Source organism: Pseudophryne corroboree, chromosome 8 (genome assembly GCF_028390025.1).
Source record: "Pseudophryne corroboree isolate aPseCor3 chromosome 8, aPseCor3.hap2, whole genome shotgun sequence".
NCBI classification, from domain to species: domain Eukaryota; kingdom Metazoa; phylum Chordata; class Amphibia; order Anura; family Myobatrachidae; genus Pseudophryne; species Pseudophryne corroboree.
The window spans coordinates 373,357,785-373,376,398 of NC_086451.1; the positions used below are offsets into that span (position 1 = coordinate 373,357,785).

At 42.4% G+C, this 18,614-nt stretch overlaps 1 protein-coding gene across 1 annotated transcript in view; it reads right to left on the minus strand.

The window, feature by feature from the left end:
* LOC134947822 (NTPase KAP family P-loop domain-containing protein 1-like) overlaps positions 1 to 18,614 on the minus strand; it is a 237,655-nt gene that overhangs the window by 22,453 nt on the left and 196,588 nt on the right. The gene's annotated exons all lie outside the window — the stretch shown is intronic.

The window sequence follows — 18,614 nt, forward strand, 5'->3', positions numbered from 1 at the left end:
CCCCCTTGTAGTTTGCCCCCAGTAGCTTGCCCCCTTGTAGTTGGCCCCCCAGTAGATGCCCCCCGTAGATGCGCCGCTAAGGAAGAAAACACTCACAATACTTACCGAGCCCCGCTCCCGCTTCCAGACCGCTGCAGTCCTCTCTCGCCGCCCGCTCCTCGGCACTATGGGAGAGATGTCATGACGTCTCTCCCATAGCGCACAGTTACAGCACCGGAAGCCGGAGCTCAGCGGGCGCCCGGCATTGCGCTGCACAGAGCAGGTTAGGTGAGTCGGAGGAGGCGGAACTGCGTTCCGTCTCCAAGTGGAACTGACGGAACACAGTTCCGCCCCGTTCCGGCTCACTTTAACCCCTGCTGGTAGCAGGCAAATGAGTACAGAGGCAAAATGATATTGGCCCTTGGTACAAAATTATCAAAAATTACCTTCATTAGAGAATAGGAGATTAATGCCTTGTTACCGGAGAGGGAGAAATATTAAAGACGCAGTAGTGGTTACTGACATTTGTAAACTTAAAAATTCAGACACATTTTTTGATAAAAGAACCTGGTGTAACTGTATATAGGTACTTGGGATGCACGACGTGCACATATTTGGAAGTAGGTAATTACTTCTTGCATCCATTTACTGGTAGGAAAATATTGATTAAGCATGTTTTAACGTGCAGTAGCAGATATATAGTTTACTATATCCGATGTCCGTGTGACAAAGTATATGTTGGTAAATCAATTAGGACTTTTAAGGAAAGGATGGCACAACATAGGAGCACAATTCAACAGTGTCTTATGGGAAAAAGCATAGATCAACCAGTTGCCAAACATTTTAAAGAGGCTGGTCACACACTAGCACAACTTAAATATAAAATGATTGACCATGTCCCTGAAAATACTAGAGGAAGAGACCGTGATAGAGTTCTCCTTCAGAAAGAATTCAGGTGGATCTATGTGTTAAATGCTTTACAACCGAACGGGTTAAATGAATATTTATCATATAGCGGTTTTCAATAAAGGTACTTAACCTCTATGTAACGCTGGCATTATATGTACTTTATATTGTTCAGTTAAACGTTTTGCAACAGAATTGCTGATTACGTATTTTGACTAATGTATGAGGCTGATTCCGCTGACTGTTTCTATGGTGATGGGTATACACAATTTGTCTGATTAGCGCAGATGCGGTGGACGAGAGTCTGCTACAGATGACGTCGGCTCTAATCAGAAGTGGCGCGCTGATGCACCGGTACACTGGGTGTGTGATTACTACTTAAGGTCAGATTGTTTTTGTACTATTTTATTCCTGATGACGGTTATGATGAATAAAACCGAAACGTAGAAGCTATGGAGTAGTACGTTTGGTTTCTTCAGTACCCATTGAGTGCCGCCGCAAGACTGTGGAACTTTGCATAATTTATTTGGAGGGCACCGGGTCGCTCATATATGTAAAATTATATGTATGAGCGGCCAGTGTCTGTAATGCTGTTTGTTATTGTTTTCAGTGTTGCCTAGGTCACGCAGCCGGGATCCGCAACGTCACTTCCGCCGGATGAATGGCAGCCGGAAGTGTAATGGCGGACCCGCGGGCGGCGTGACAGAGGAGAACGCCGGTGGGGAGGTCCATGGGGGTTATTTAAGGTATTTATTTGTCACTTGTGTAACTTGTAATTTGTTCTGAAGAAGGGGAGCACGTTCCCGAAACGTTTACCTCACAATACACGTTCTTGTTTGGATACAAGTCTCCTAGTGCCGCCTCTTTTGTTTGTAGCTATATATATATATATATATATATATATATATTCATTCATTCATTCATTCAGACCTCCTGAGTAAATCCTGCGTTTGCCCCCGGATTGTTGTGTCTGGGTACTAGGACCAGTTTCTTTTTCTGTTTGCCTCACATATTCCTCAGCCAGGGTACTGAGCCCAGCTTTTTGTTCTGTTTGTAGCAGAGATGGGGTTAACTGACTACTGGGTACTGTAAGCCTCTTTTCTGCACAGCCAGGTGCTTGTTTTGTATTTATTAATAAAAATTAAACATTTTTGCCCTTACAATTTGTCCACAAATAGTGTTAATTAGAGATGAGCGGGTTCGGTTCCTCGGAATCCGAACCCCCCCGAACTTCACCCATTTTACACGGGTCCGAGGCAGACTCGGATCTTCCTGCCTTGCTCGGTTAACCCGAGCGCGCCCGAACGTCATCATCCCGCTGTCGGAATCTCGCGAGATTCGTAGTCTATATAAGCAGCCACGCGTCGCCGCCATTTTCACTCGTGCATTGGAGATGATAGGGAGAGGACGTGTGCAGCATTCTCTCAGTTGTGTTCAGTGTGCTGCAAATATCTGTGCTCAGTGTGCTGAAAATATCTACGTTCTCTGCCTGAAAAACGCTCCATATCTGTGCTCAGTGTGCTGCAAATATCTGTGCTCCGTGTGCTTTATTGTGGGGACTGGGGACCACCAGTATTATATAGTAGGAGGACAGTGCAGAGTTTTGCTGACCAGTGACCACCAGTATTATACGTTCTCTGCCTGAAAAACGCTCCATATCTGTGCTGCATTGTAGTATATAGTAGGAGGACAGTGCAGAATTTTGCTGACCAGTGACCACTAGTATTATATCAGTACGGTACAGTTGTCCACTGCTCCACCTACCTCTGTGTCGACAAGTATACTATCCATCCATACCTGTGGTGCATTTTAGTTGTTGTGCGCAGTAGTAGGAGGACAGTGCATAATTTTGCTGACCACCAGTATATAATATATTGCAGTACGGTACAGTAGTCCACTGCTCTACCTACCTCTGTGTCGTCAAGTATACTATCCATCCATACCTGTGGTGCATTTTAGTTGTTGTGCGCAGTAGGAGGAGGAAAGTGCATTAATTTGCTGACCACCAGTATATAATATATAGCAGTATGGTATTATTATTATTATACTTTATTTATATGGCGCCACAAGGGTTCCGCATCGCCCAATTACAGAGTACATAAACAAATAATCAAACAGGAAAACAGCAACTTACAGTTGACGACAATATAGGACAAGTACAGGGTAAATAAACATAGCTACATCAGCAGATGACACTGGAATAAGTATCAGGTGGCAGAAGACTGCTGGATTTGGTGCAGCTGAAGATTATTAACGTAAGAAAAGGTAAGCACATGAGGGAAGAGGGCCCTGCTCGTGAGAGCTTACATTCTAAAGGGGAGGGGTAAACAGACAGGGGTGAGACAGTTGGTATCCGGACTCCAGGTCGACAGCACAAAGGTCGACAGACTTTAGGTCAACACCAATTGGTCGACACACATTAGGTCGACAGGGTCAAAAGGTCGACAGGGTCAAAAGGTCGACAGGAACAAGGTCGACATGGAAAAAGGTCGACATGAGTTTTTCAAGATTTTTTTCTTTTTTTGAACCTTTTCATACTTAACGATCCACGTGGACTACGATTGGAACGGTAAAGTGTGCCGAGCGAAGCGGTAGCGGAGCGAAGGCACCATGCCCGAAGCATGGCGAGCGAAGCGAGCCATGCGAGGGGACGCGGTGCACTAATTCGGGTTCCCGGTCACTCTACGAAGAAAACGACACCAAAAAAACATAAAAAACTCATGCCGACCTTTTGCCATGTCGACCTTGTTCCTGTCGACCTTTTGACCCTGTCGACATTTTGACCCTGTCGACCTAATGTGTGTCGACCAATTGGTGTCGACCTAAAGTGTGTCGACCTTTGTGCTGTCGACCCTGAGTCCCAGACCCGAGACAGTTGGGGTACATAGAGAGCGTGAAACAGAGGTTTAGGATAAGATTTAGCTGGGTTTGGTGAAGAAGTGGGTCTGGAGATCCCGTTTGACGTTTTGTAGAGAGGTGGAGAGTCTGAGGGGGAAAGGTAGGGAATTCCAGAGAAGTGGTGCAGCATGTGAAAAATCTTGGCGGTAGGAGTGGGAGAAAGTAATCCGTAGGCAGGAGAGTCGGCGAGCATTAGCAGAGCGAAGAGGACGGGTGGGAGTGTAAAGCGAGATAAGATCAGAGATGTAGATGGGAGAGGAGTGGGTGAGGGCTTTGTAAGCAAGTGTGAGAAGCTTGAAATGGATTCTGAAAGGGAAGGGGAGCCAGTGAAGGACTAGTAAGAGAGGAGAGGTGGACGTAGTGCGTTTGGTGAGGAAAATGAGCCGGGCAGCAGCATTGAGGATAGATTGGAGTGGAGAGAGGTATTTGTCAGGAATGCCAGTCAGGAGGAGATTACAGTTGTCCAGTCTGGAGATGACAGTGAATGGATAAGAGTCTTAGTAGCATCCTGGGTCAGAAAGGGTCTGATCCTGGAAATATTTTTTAGATGAAAACGGCAGGTTTGTGAGAGGTGCTGAATGAGTGGTTTGAAGGAGAGGGAGAAGTCAAGGATTACTCCAAGACAATAAATACTCAGAGAAGCGCTACCATTGGACAGTATAATAAAATGTATTATTAAAAATAATTGACACAATCTCAATAAAATAAACCGCTTATCTTGGAATATTCAACATATAGTATACACCAACCATTTAATAATTTCAAATAGTCACCCTTAAAAGGAACATAACCACTTAATTTCCAATAGATGCTGCAGCAATTATAATGTACCAGCACTTAAAGGGTTAAGCTCCATGCATGGGCTAATTGATTCACATGGGTTCCTTAGATACTGTTTTAGGAAGTCCATCCACAGTGAAGCGTTAAATAATGATAATCAGCTTGTATGTTACAGTCTTATCCAGATCACGGCAGACTTTCTGTGGGTAGCTTAATTGTGCAAATTTCTATAAGTGTGCAGTGATGATTTAGCTGAATCACTGATAGTGCAGTCTCGTATAATGAAGCTTACCCGACTTTTAAATGAATGAAATTTCCCTTTGGTACCTTTCCTGTAGTGGGCGCCGGCTACCCACACCGCTGAACAGCGGCACAGCAAAAGGTGTCGGTAACACTGTTGAAGGCTGCGCTTCACGGGACCACTTCAGAGCGCGGCTAATCAAGACCAGAGAGCCGTCCGCGGCTGATCAAAGTCAGGAGCCGTTCGCTCGTGCTTCCGTAGCAGGAACCGCTGAATGTGCTGCGGGTGTGTTAAATGTTGAACACCCAAGATACCGGACAAGACGTCGGACGGGATGCTTGACGCGTTTCTCAGCCTCTAACACCGGGGCTGTTTCATCAGAAGTACCGCCTCCATGGTTTTGGGTATCTTTATACACCGGAGCTCTCCAATTATTGAAACACATGCCTGGTGTTGCTCCACTAATTGAAATCCATATCAGGTGAATTAAATCAACAGACACTTGTTAGTATTAAAACACACATGTTTATATGTAGCTGGAAATGGTTGGTCTAATCTTTTTTCATTTAGTAAGGACATGTGAGAGGCTCCACAAATAGTTATTTAAAAGTATATATTTCTCTATAGAGAACACAAATAATTATAAACATATATATAAAATATATGGTATATATATAATATAATATAATAATAATAATAATAGGTGTCCTATAGCCATAAAGTACCACATTGTTTTAATTTCTATCGAAAATAACAATTCTTAAAATAGCCATTAATCTTATAATTACCATAACAGAATGAAGACTTTGAAAAAAAAAATATATATACGTATAAATGTATCAAAATCAATACAATTTCTTTAAAGTTATAAGGATATAGAGACAGTAATTCTGTATAGGGATAGACATATATTTTTAACTGCATAAAATTACTGGATCATAATCTATCACCGCAAATTCCAGTCACAAGATGTTAATGCTGCATATTCCACTAATTTTTCTTCCTTTGAAGTCTCCAATCAAAAGATGGTGATACAGTATTCTGCTCCAGCAATCAACCTACATCTGAAGCAATACTCTGTAAAACCATACCCAAAATGAATGGGATCAAATGAAGAACAAAGCTATACCCAATATTTAGGAAAGAAGGGGAGAGAGAGGGAAAGAAAGAAGAGAGAGGGAGATTCAGATGTTATTAAGCTCTATGGTGTCATTAAGACCTAATGGGGTCATGGTTCCAAGTTTGAATATCCAAAATGCTTCTTTACGACATAACTTTGAAAATCTATCCCCTCCTCTGGTGGATGGGGGAATCTGTTCGATGGCTTGTACTTTTATATCTTTAAGAATCCCCTTAGGGCACATTCTAAAATGACATGGTAGACTATGTGTTCTATTCCCATTGATAAGAAATCTTCTATGTTCCAAAAAACGAACATTTAATGTTCTAGTGGTGCGGCCAACATATTGTATGCCGCACCCACAAGAAATGACATAAATAACATAACTTGACTGACAGTTAAGAAAAGAACCTAACTCAAACGTTTCTTTATTACTGAATGATGTGATGGTATTGTATCTATGTGCTGCATATTCACATGTGAGACACCTGGATTTCCCACACCTAAAAAACCCTTTAGGTTTTGGGGCTACATCTAACCAGTTCCCTACAGCTGGATCCCTATTACGGTCTGTTTTCAGCATACTGGGGGCTAATTTCTGTTTAAGACTATCAGCTTTTCTAAAGACTACTTTCCTAGAGTCCTGTAGATCATTCTTTAGATACTTATCAAGCTTCAATAAACTGTAATTTTTGTTTATAATACGTTTAATATCCATGGCTGATGAGTTATATTTTGTTATAAAGATGCTGAGAACGCGTCAAGCATCCCGCCCGATGTCTTGTCCGGTATCTTGGGTGTTCAACATTTAACACACCCGCAGCACATTCAGCGGTTCCTGCTACGGAAGCACGAGCGAACGGCTCCTGACTTTGATCAGCCGCGGACGGCTCTCTGGTCTTGATTAGCCGCGCTCTGAAGTGGTCCCGTGAAGCGCAGCCTTCAACAGTGTTACCGACACCTTTTGCTGTGCCGCTGTTCAGCGGTGTGGGCAGCCGGCGCCCACTACAGGAAAGGTACCAAAGGGAAATTTCATTCATTTAAAAGTCGGGTAAGCTTCATTATACGAGACTGCACTATCAGTGATTCAGCTAAATCATCACTGCACACTTATACAAGCTGATTATCATTATTTAACGCTTCACTGTGGATGGACTTCCTAAAACAGTATCTAAGGAACCCATGTGAATCAATTAGCCCATGCATGGAGCTTAACCCTTTAAGTACTGGTACATTATAATTGCTGCAGCATCTATTGGAAATTAAGTGGTTATGTTCCTTTTAAGAGTGACTATTTGAAATTATTAAATGGTTGGTGTATACTATATGTTGATTATTCCAAGATAAGCGGTTTATTTTATTGAGATTGTGTCAATTATTTTTAATAATAAATTTTATTATACTGTTCAATGGTAGCGCTTCTCTGAGTATTTATTGTTCTGTGTATTTTTTTGGGTTGTGGATCAGCATCTCAACCTTGGGAAGCTGCAGCCAGTGAACAGTTAAAGTATTTTAGGTGTCTTATAGCCATATCTCCTAGCGCCCACCTACTCTCCTTTTTTTTGCATTCTATTTTTGCTGATTGGTGTGCAGCTTGGTTATTATCATGTCAGGTCTTAAATGTATTTCGGAACGTCTAGAAAGACGAAATAAATATACTGTTAATTTTGGAGACAATATAAATGAAATGGTTTCAGAGGATAATAGTGACATGTTTAAATTGTTTAATAAAATGGAGTCACTATGTTTAGCTGAGACTCGCCATTGGTGGGACCAGATCACTCTCCAGAAATACCTGGACAAGGATCTGATCCCAAGAGGCTTAAGAATCTTTAAAAATTCCTCATTCAAAGAAGATGAGGCATTTATGGAAAAATGGAACAGTGTTTTAGATGATTGCTCCAAAAATCTTATGAAATTGCTCATTATATATAGAGCAGAAAGAGTCTCAGAGATACAGAAAGAGATAGAATTAGTCTATGGGGATTTAAAGAAATTTTCACAACATCCTAGCTTTGAGATGAGAGACAGTAGGCTCAATAGCAGAGTGGAAGACTTTGAAAAAGAGCTAATTAATAGAAAGGATGAAAAAATGTTCAGGGATAAGGAAGATTACAATAGAGAACAGATCCGCACTTATAACAGAAAAGATAGAGGATCTAATTATAAGTTGCCTCAAAGGGAATTTTCTGGTAACAGGAATAACAGGAGAGATTATGATAATACGATTCAGAGAGGTTATACGAAACGTTACTCTAGTCCATCCAGACAACCAAATTATAGAAGTAATGCCTATTCCCAGAAAAAACAACATTATACCAGGACAAAAGAAACTCAATATAGAGCTATCCCTACACATAACAGGTTTGAGCCACTTGAAGATAAAACAGACCAGATATCCGAGTCCTTCCCCCCATATGGAGGTGCAAGAAGGAAACATTCATTTACTCAACAACAATCACGTTTTTTAGGAAAGGGTCATCACACAAACCACCAGAGGTCCCCACAAGTTCAAGAAAGGGAGGACCACGAGATAAGATGGAACGGAAAGAGGGGAAGAGAAGAGGTGGAAGAAGAAAGAGGGGATGTAGAGGGGGGAGGTCCAATGGGAACCCCAAACAAAAATCTCAGGAGGAGATAAGCCCCACAGGGATATTTAATCTCTCTGACAGTTCTTTGACTGCTGAAGAGATATCTTTACTCAAAAAGGGGTTAAAATTTGCTCCATCTGTTAAACCTGATTTGTTTGGTCTTTTTGTAGACCTTAATAGGTTTGTTAGAACCTTAAGTCGCAAGAGATGCTTTGCAATTAAGGAACTTAATAAAAAGGATTTAACAGGGAATCCCATTATATTGGATTCCAATGACCAAATCCCTCTGGAAATATTGGAATCTCTCCTTTCAGAAAATGTAGAAGGGTGTGAGAAACCTGAAACAATGGCTAAACTTTATGATGTGAATACTAAAGGATTATCCTTTAAGAAACCGTCTGAATTTTACCCCCTTCAATATCAAGGGCCATTTGTAGAGAGTTTCTACTCCTCCACAATGGAAGATTTTAGGAAGTTGTGCCAAAAAATTTAATCTAGAGAGGGTAAAAGTAAATTTCGTGGGGATAATCTCACGAAAAAAGAGAGGTTAGCTCTTAAGAAATTAATGACTAACACTGATTTGGTTTTCAGACAGGCCGACAAAGGTGGGGGGCTGGTAATACAAAACAGAAAGGATTACCTTTTTGAAGCAAACAGACAGTTTAACAACACAACATTTTATAAGAAATTAGCATCAGACCCCACCTTTGTCTACCAGAAAGAACTCAAAATCCTCCTCGACAAAGCACTTGCGGATAGCACGATTACTAAGGACACTTGGCACTTTTTGTTTTCTGTGCACCCTATCACACCCATTGATTATCATTTGCCGAAAATTCACAAACACATTACTTCACCACCTAGTCGAACTATTATTTCAGGTGTTGGGTCACTTACCACTAATTTATCTTCTTTTGTTGACGCACACTTACAAGGTTATGTAACGTCTCTTCGATCATATTTAAGAGACTCTTCTGATTTTTTGAACAAAGTTAATAACTTTGTCTGGAAAGATACTTATAAAATTATAGTATGTGACGTAGAAGCACTTTATACCAATATCCCACATGACAAGGGGATATTGGCAGTACAATATTATCTACAGAAAGATCCCACTATATCAGAGTCATTACGTAACCTTTTATTATCATTAATTCAGTTTATTTTATCTCACAATTATTTTTTGTTTGAATCACAATTTTTTTTACAGTCACTGGGGACCGCCATGGGGACCAAGTTCGCTCCAAGTTTCGCCAACCTCTATATGGGGTGCTTCGAGGAGCACCACATTTGGGGTGGCGGATATGGAGCGAGCTTGGTCTTCTTTGGGCGCTATATTGATAAATTATGTATAATTTGGGATGGGGACTTTACCACGGTCACAGATTTGATTAATAATTTGAATAACAACGATTTCAATTTAAAATTCACACATGTTAGTGATTCCACTCTTAATTTTTTGGATATAACGTTAAAAGTGGTTAATAATCAGCTTCACACTGCTACATTTACTAAGGAAGTTGACTGTAATAAGTACCTTCACTTCGACAGTTGCCACCACAGTAGCTGGAAGGTAAATATACCTAAAGGCCAATTTATGCGTGTTCGCAGGAATTGTTCCAATGACACTGACTTTGCTACACAGATAGACAACATGACAACATCCTTTTTGAAACAAGGGTACCCTAAAGACCTTTTAGATAGAACCCTTACAGAAGTCAGTGCTATGAATAGGGAAGAGCTCTTAGTCTCTAAAACGAATAAGACTGCGGATTCTACACAACAAAGGGATACTAACTTTGAACGTCCCCTTACCTTTATAACAAAATATAACTCATCAGCCATGGATATTAAACATATTATAAACAAAAATTACAGTTTATTGAAGCTTGATAAGTATCTAAAGAATGATCTACAGGACTCTAGGAAAGTAGTCTTTAGAAAAGCTGATAGCCTTAAACAGAAAATTAGCCCCCAGTATGCTGAAAACAGACCGTAATAGGGATCCAGCTGTAGGGAACTGGTTAGATGTAGCCCCAAAACCTAAAGGGTTTTTTAGGTGTGGGAAATCCAGGTGTCTCACATGTGAATATGCAGCACATAGATACAATACCATCACATCATTCAGTAATAAAGAAACGTTTGAGTTAGGTTCTTTTCTTAACTGTCAGTCAAGTTATGTTATTTATGTCATTTCTTGTGGGTGCGGCATACAATACGTTGGCCGCACCACTAGAACATTAAATGTTCGTTTTTTGGAACATAGAAGATTTCTTATCAATGGGAATAGAACACATAGTCTACCATGTCATTTTAGAATGTGCCCTAAGGGGATTCTTAAAGATATAAAAGTACAAGCCATCGAACAGATTCCCCCATCCACCAGAGGAGGGGATAGATTTTCAAAGTTATGTCGTAAAGAAGCATTTTGGATATTCAAACTTGGAACCATGACCCCATTAGGTCTTAATGACACCATAGAGCTTAATAACATCTGAATCTCCCTCTCTCTTCTTTCTTTCCCTCTCTCTCCCCTTCTTTCCTAAATATTGGGTATAGCTTTGTTCTTCATTTGATCCCATTCATTTTGGGTATGGTTTTACAGAGTATTGCTTCAGATGTAGGTGGATTGCTGGAGCAGTATACTGTATCACCATCTTTTGATTGGAGACTTCAAAGGAAGAAAAATTAGTGGAATATGCAGCATTAACATCTTGTGACTGGAATTTGCGGTGATAGATTATGATCCAGTAATTTTATGCAGTTAAAAATATATGTCTATCCCTATACATAATTACTGTCTCTATATCCTTATAACTTTAAAGAAATTGTATTTATTTTGATACATTTATACGTATATATATATATATATATATATATATATATATATATATATTCAAAGTCTTCATTCTGTTATGGTAATTATAAGATTAATGGCTATTTTAAGAATTGTTATTTTCGATAGAAATTAAAACAATGTGGTACTTTATGGCTATAGGACACCTATTATTATTATTATTATTATATTATATTATATATATATACCATATATTTTATATATATGTTTATAATTATTTGTGTTCTCTATAGAGAAATATATACTTTTAAATAACTATTTGTGGAGCCTCTCACATGTCCTTACTAAATGAAAAAAGATTAGACCAACCATTTCCAGCTACATATAAATAAGTGTGTTTTAATACTAACAAGTGTCTGTTGATTTAATTCACCTGATATGGATTTCAATTAGTGGAGCAACACCAGGCATGTGTTTCAATAATTGGAGAGCTCCGGTGTATAAAGATACCCAAAACCATGGAGGCGGTACTTCTGATGAAACAGCCCCGGTGTTAGAGGCTGAGAAACGCGTCAAGCATCCCACCCGACGTCTTGTCCGGTATCTTGGGTGTTCAACATTTAACACACCCGCAGCACATTCAGCGGTTCCTGCTACGGAAGCACGAGCGAACGGCTCCTGACTTTGATCAGCCGCGGACGGCTCTCTGGTCTTGATTAGCCGCGCTCTGAAGTGGTCCCGTGAAGCGCAGCCTTCAACAGTGTTACCGACACCTTTTGCTGTGCCGCTGTTCAGCGGTGTGGGTAGCCGGCGCCCACTACAGGAAAGGTACCAAAGGGAAATTTCATTCATTTAAAAGTTGGGTAAGCTTCATTATACGAGACTGCACTATCAGTGATTCAGCTAAATCATCACTGCACACTTATAGAAATTTGCACAATTAAGCTACCCGCAGAAAGTCTGCCGTGATCTGGATAAGACTGTAACATACAAGCTGATTATGATTATTTAACGCTTCACTGTGGATGGACTTCCTAAAACAGTATCTAAGGAACCCATGTGAATCAATTAGCCCATGCATGGAGCTTAACCCTTTAAGTACTGGTACATTATAATTGCTGCAGCATCTATTGGAAATTAAGTGGTTATGTTCCTTTTAAGGGTGACTATTTGAAATTCTTAAATGGTTGGTGTATACTATATGTTGAATATTCCAAGATAAGCGGTTTATTTTATTGAGATTGTGTCAATTATTTTTAATAATACATTTTATTATACTGTTCAATGGTAGCGCTTCTCTGAGTATTTATTGTTCTGTGTATTTTTTTGGGTTGTGGATCAGCATCTCAACCTTGGGAAGCTGCAGCCAGTGAACAGTTAAAGTATTTTAGGTGTCTTATAGCCATATCTCCTAGCGCCCACCTACTCTCCTTTTATTACTCCAAGAAAGTGTACTTGGGGGGGTAGAGGAGATAGTAGTGCCATCAATAGATAATGAGATTGTAGGAGGTGAGGTTATGCGGGAGGGAGGGAAGATGATCAGCTCGGTCTTAGACATGTTAAGGTTAAGAAAGCGCTGGGACATCCAGGAAGAGATAGCAGAGAGACAGTTGGAGATACGAATGAGGAGAGTAGGGGAGAGGTCTGGAGAGGAAAGGTAGATTTGAGTGTCATCAGCATAGAGATGATATTGGAAACCAAAAGAACTAATGAGCTTACCTAGTGAGGACGTATAGAGAGAGAAGAGAAGAGCACCAAGGACAGAACCTTGGGGTACCCCTACAGTTAAGGTAGGTGGAGTCATGAGAGGAGACAGAGAATGAACGGTCAGAAAGGTAGGACGACAACCAAGAGAGGGCAGTGTCACGCAGACCAATGGAGTGAAGGATTTGCAGTAGGAGAGGATGGTCCACAGTGTCAAAAGCAGCATAGAGAGCAAGTAGAATAAGTAGAGAGTAGTGTCCCTTAGATTTAGCAGCATGGAGGTCATTGCATACTTTTGTAAAGGCAGTTTCAGTGGAGTGGAGAGGACGGAAGCCAGACTGGAATGGGTCAAGCAGTGAGTGTGAGGAAAGAAGGGAAGTAAGGCGGTTGTAGACAATACGCTCAAGGAGTTTGGAGGCAAAAGGGAGGAGAGAGATGGGTCGGTAGTTGCAGAGAGTGTTTGGATCAAGGGTAGGTTTTTTAAGAATAGGAGAGATGAGAGCGTGCTTGAAGGCAGAGGGGACAGTGCCTGATGAGAGGGAGAGATTGAGAAGGTGGGAAAGATGGTAACAAGCAGAAGGAGAGAGGTGGCAGAGGAGGCGGGAGGGGATAGGGTCAAGTGGGGAGGTGGCGAGGGGACAGGAACAAATGAGGGCCATGACTTCCTCTCCAGATGCATGAGAGAAAGATGACAGAGTTGGTGCGAGGGATGGGGAGGGTTGGTAAGGGATGGGAGAAGGCTGGTTACTGATAGTCTGGTGTGATGTGATGTCCTGACGTATGGAGTCAATTTTGGATGTGAAGTAAGTGGCAAAGTCAAGAGCAGAGAGTGAGGAAGGAAGACGAGGTGGAGGTGGGCAGAGGAGTGAGTTGAGAGTGGCAAAGAGGCGCCGGGGTTGGAAGACTGGGAGGAGATTAGGTTCTTGAACTATGACTGTTTAGCAAGAGAAAGGGCAGCACTGAAGGATGAGAGCATAAGTTTGAAATGGAGGAAGTCTGCCTTAGAGCGTGATTTCCTCCAGTGTCGCTCAGCAGTACGTGAGCATTTTTGCAGATATCTGGTGCATTTGGTGTGCCAGGGTTGAGGTGTTAATTTGCGAGGGTGAATAGTGGTTGGTGGAGCAACACAGTCAAGAGCAGAAGTAAGGGAAGCATTGTATGTGGAAGTGGCTTGTTCAGGGCATGAGAGAGAGAATAGGAGAGAGAAGCGAGTCGAACAGGGAGGAAAGGAATGTGGTGTCAATAGCTTCAATGTTACGCTTAGTGATGGTAGCCTTAGGAGGTAGAGATGGGGAAGGTGAGAGAGATAGGTTAAAGGAGAGCAGGTGGTGGTCAGAGAGGGGAAATGGGGAGTTGGAAAAATCAGAAATATCACAGCGGTGAGTGAAGACCAGATCCAGTGAGCTCCCATTCATATGGGAGGGTGAGGAGGTCCACTGGGAGAGACCAAGTGAAGAGGTGAGGTTAAGGAGTTTAGAGGCAGGGGATTGTGTGGGGATGTCAATAGGGATGTTGAAATCGCCTAGGATAATGGTGGGAATGTCAGAAGAGAGGAAGTGAGGAAACCAGGAAGCAAAGTTGTCGATGAATTTGGAAGCAGTGCCAGGGGGTCGGTAAATGACAGCTACTCTAAGATGGACTGGTTGGAAGAGGCGTATGGCGTGGACCTCAAATGTAGAGAATATAAGGGATGGTTCTGGTGGTATGAGTTGGTAGGAGTAACTAGAAGTTAAGAGGACCCCGATACCACCCCCATGGTGACCCCCAGGTCGGGGGGTGTGTGTGAATGTGAATGTAGTCCACTGCTCTATCTACCTCTGTGTCATTAAGTATACAATCCATTCATACCTGTGGTGCATTTTAGTTGTTGTGCGCAGTAGTAGGAGGACAGTGCATAATTTTGATGACCACCAGTATATAATATATAGCAGTACGGTACAGTAGTCCACTGCTCTACCTACCTCTGTGTCGTCAAGTATACTATCCATCCATACCTGTGGTGCATTTTAGTTGTTGTGCGCAGTAGTAGGAGGACAGTGCATAATTTTGATGACCACCAGTATATAATATATAGCAGTACGGTACAGTAGTCCACTGCTCTACCTACCTCTGTGTCGTCAAGTATACTATCCATCCATACCTGTGGTGCATTTTAGTTGTTGTGCGCAGTAGTAGGAGGACAGTGCATAATTTTGCTGACCACCAGTATATAATATATAGCAGTACGGTACAGTAGGCCACTGCTCTACCTACCTCTGTGTCGTCAAGTATACTATATATCCATACCTGTGGTGCATTTTAGTTGTTGTGCGCAGTAGTAGGAGGACAGTGCATAATTTTGCTGACCACCAGTATATAATATATAGCAGTACAGTACAGTAGGCCATTGCTATTGATATATTACTGGCATATAATTCCACACATTAAAAAATGGAGAACAAAAATGTGGAGGGTAAAATAGGGAAAGATCAAGATCCACTTCCACCTCGTGCTGAAGCTGCTCCCACTAGTCATGGCCGAGACGTTGAAATGCCATCAACGTCGTCTGCCAAGGTCGATGCCCAATGTCATAGTAGAGAGCATGTAAAATCCAAAAAACAAAAGTTCAGTAAAATGACCCAAAAATCAAAATTAAAAGCGCCTGATGAGAAGCGTAAACTTGCCAATATGCCATTTACGACACGGAGTGGCAAGGAATGGCTGAGGCCCTGGCCTATGTTCATGGCTAGTGGTTCAGATTCACATGAGGATGGAAGCACTCATCCTTTCGTTAGAAAACTGCAGTGCCACTCCTAGATGGGCCAAGTGTTTGTGTCGGCAACTTGGGTCGCTAAGCTTATCTACACAGCTACCTCATTGCACCTCTTTTTTTCTTTGCATCATGTGTTGTTTGGGGACTATTTTTTAAATCTGCCATCCTGTCTGACACTGCAGTGACACTCCTAGATGGGCCAGGTGTTTGTGTCGGCCACTTGGGTTCGCTTAGCTTAGCCACACAGCGACCTTGGTGCACCTATTTTTTTCTTTGCATCATGTGCTGATTGGGGATTATTTTTTGAAGTGCCATCCTGTCTGACACTGCAGTGCCACTCCTAGATGGGCCAGGTGTTTGTGTCGGCCACTTGGGTCGCTTAGCTTAGTCATTCAGCGACCTCGGTGTAAATTTTAGGACTAAAAATAATATTGTGAGGTGTGAGGTGTTCAGAATAGACTGGAAATGAGTGGAAATTATGGTTATTGAGGTTAATAATACTATGGGATCAAAATGTACCCAAATTCTATGATTTAAGCTGTTTTTGAGGGTTTTTTGTAAAAAAACACCCAAATCCAAAACACACCCGAATCCGACAAAAAAATTTCAGGGAGGTTTTGCCAAAACACGTCAGAATCCAAAACACGGCCGCATGTTAATTTGATTGTGATGCATGGTAATAGAAAAATACGTGGTCAAACCGTAATGCTTTAACTAATTTAACTAATTTTGTGTTAAAAAGATTAAAAACAAACTGCTGCACAGTATATTGTGAATCTAGTACCCGAAGCATCATTACTGAAAATTGCGTTATGGTGGTAATGTTGTCATATGAGTAACACAACAAATGTATTCCTTCTGAAAACATGGCATGTATGTGGGAGAGGTGCATACAGCATGTCTATTTTGATTGAACCCAGAAGTTGTTTGAAAGACCGCCCAAAGCAATGAGAACACACAGAGGACATTTTAAACGAGTTAATTTATTGTAAGTGTGTAATGTGTACAATTGTTTGCAAAATGACACATGTAGTAGTACATGTGCAGTACACATTTCATAGTTGAAAACAAACATGTGTGTAGATTGTGTGTTGCACATATCCAGGGAGTGGGAGCAGGGTCGGTTCTAGACCTTGTGGTGCACAGGGCGAAAGTTTCCTTTGTCGCCCTCCCGATAGGCAAAACAGGGTTAGTGTGCGCCGTAGGCGTGCATAAAAATAGGGGTGTGGCTTCATAGGGAAGGGGCGTGGTCACAGTTATGTAGTTGTGCCCCCAGTAGAGTTATGCCCCCTGTAGCTGTGCCCCTGTAGTTTTGCCCCCTGTTGCTGTGCCCTCAGTAGTTTTGCCCCCTGTTGCTGTGCCCTCAGTAGTTGTGCCCCTGTAGTTTTGCCCCCTGTTATTGTGCCCCTGTAATTTTGCCCCCTGTTACTGTGCCCCTGTAGTTTTGCCCCCTGTTACTGCGCCCCTGTAGTTTTGCCCCCTGTTACTGTGCCCCTGTAGTTTTGCCCCCTGTTGCTGTCCCCTCAGTAGTTGTGCCCCTGTTGCTGTGCCCTCAGTAGTTGTGCCCCTGTAGTTTTGCCCCCTGTTGCTGTGCCCTCAGTAGTTGTGCCCCTGTTGCTGTGCCCTCAGTAGTTGTGCCCCTGTAGTTTTGCCCCGTTGCTGTGCCCTCAGTAGTTGTGCCCCTGTAGTTTTGCCCCCTGTTGCTGTGCCCTCAGTAGTTGTGCCCCTGTAGTTTTGCCCCTGTTGCTGTGCACACAGTAGATGTGCCACCTGTTTCTGTGCCCTCAGTAGTTGTGCCACCTGTTGCTGTGCCCTCAGTAGTTGTGCCCCATTGCTATGCCCTCAGTAGATGTGCCCCTGTTGTTGTGCTACCCTGCTGCTGTGCCCTCAGTAGATGTGCCCCGTGTTGCTGTGCCCCAGGTAGCTGCGCTTACAAAAAAAAAATACTCACCAGCCTAGCTGCTGCTGTCCTCCGTTTCCGGCCGTCGCTCCTCGGATCTATAGGAGAGACGTCATGATGTCTCTCCCATAGCGCTGCACACACACTAGAGGTCAATTATGACCTCTAGCATCTGATGCTGCTCCCACAATGCCATGCGATGCGCAATGATGTCAGGTACACTGCGCGGTACCAGTGGGAAGGGACAAGGGGCGGCGGCGGTAGCGGCGTCCCCGGGACTGTGGCGCCCCGGGCAAAAATCACATTTACCTGCGGCAAGAGCCGCTACTGAGTCAGAGGCTACATACCATTTCACAGAGATCTAGAGCTGTAATAAGATGTTGAGGCATTTGGATTGAAATCAGGTGTGACAGCGATTTGCTTTGCAGCGGTGCAAAACCCTCGCCTGCAGCCCATGGCGCCCACCTTTGCTACATGCCCATCTTCACGTCTCTTTTCGCTAGCCTGCGAAGCTGTGTCCCTGCACCGCCTTCACCACGCCTCTCAGTCATTGCCTGTCTGTGTTCACATATTTCATGTGCATGTCTGCACATTTTTCACACAGCGCAGCTGGCACATGCACACTCGTGACTTTGCGCGTGCGCATTCAGCAAAAAATCAACGCTTGCAATGCAATTTGCAGCACCGATTAGATCTGAATTACCACCCAAAAAGTGGGTTCAAATTTGCTTGCAGATCCAAATCAGGCCCAATAGGCCAATATGTACTCAAATCACTTTGATGTGCTCAGTCCTAGGATGATTACATATAAAATTTGGAAAACCTGCACAGTCATAAATGCAATAAACTTATGACCTGAAAGCAGATGCACTAATACCATATTCACTCGTTATGTGTTTATTGTAAAAGCAGAATGATAAAATGTAATTACTTGGTTTTAGCTTTT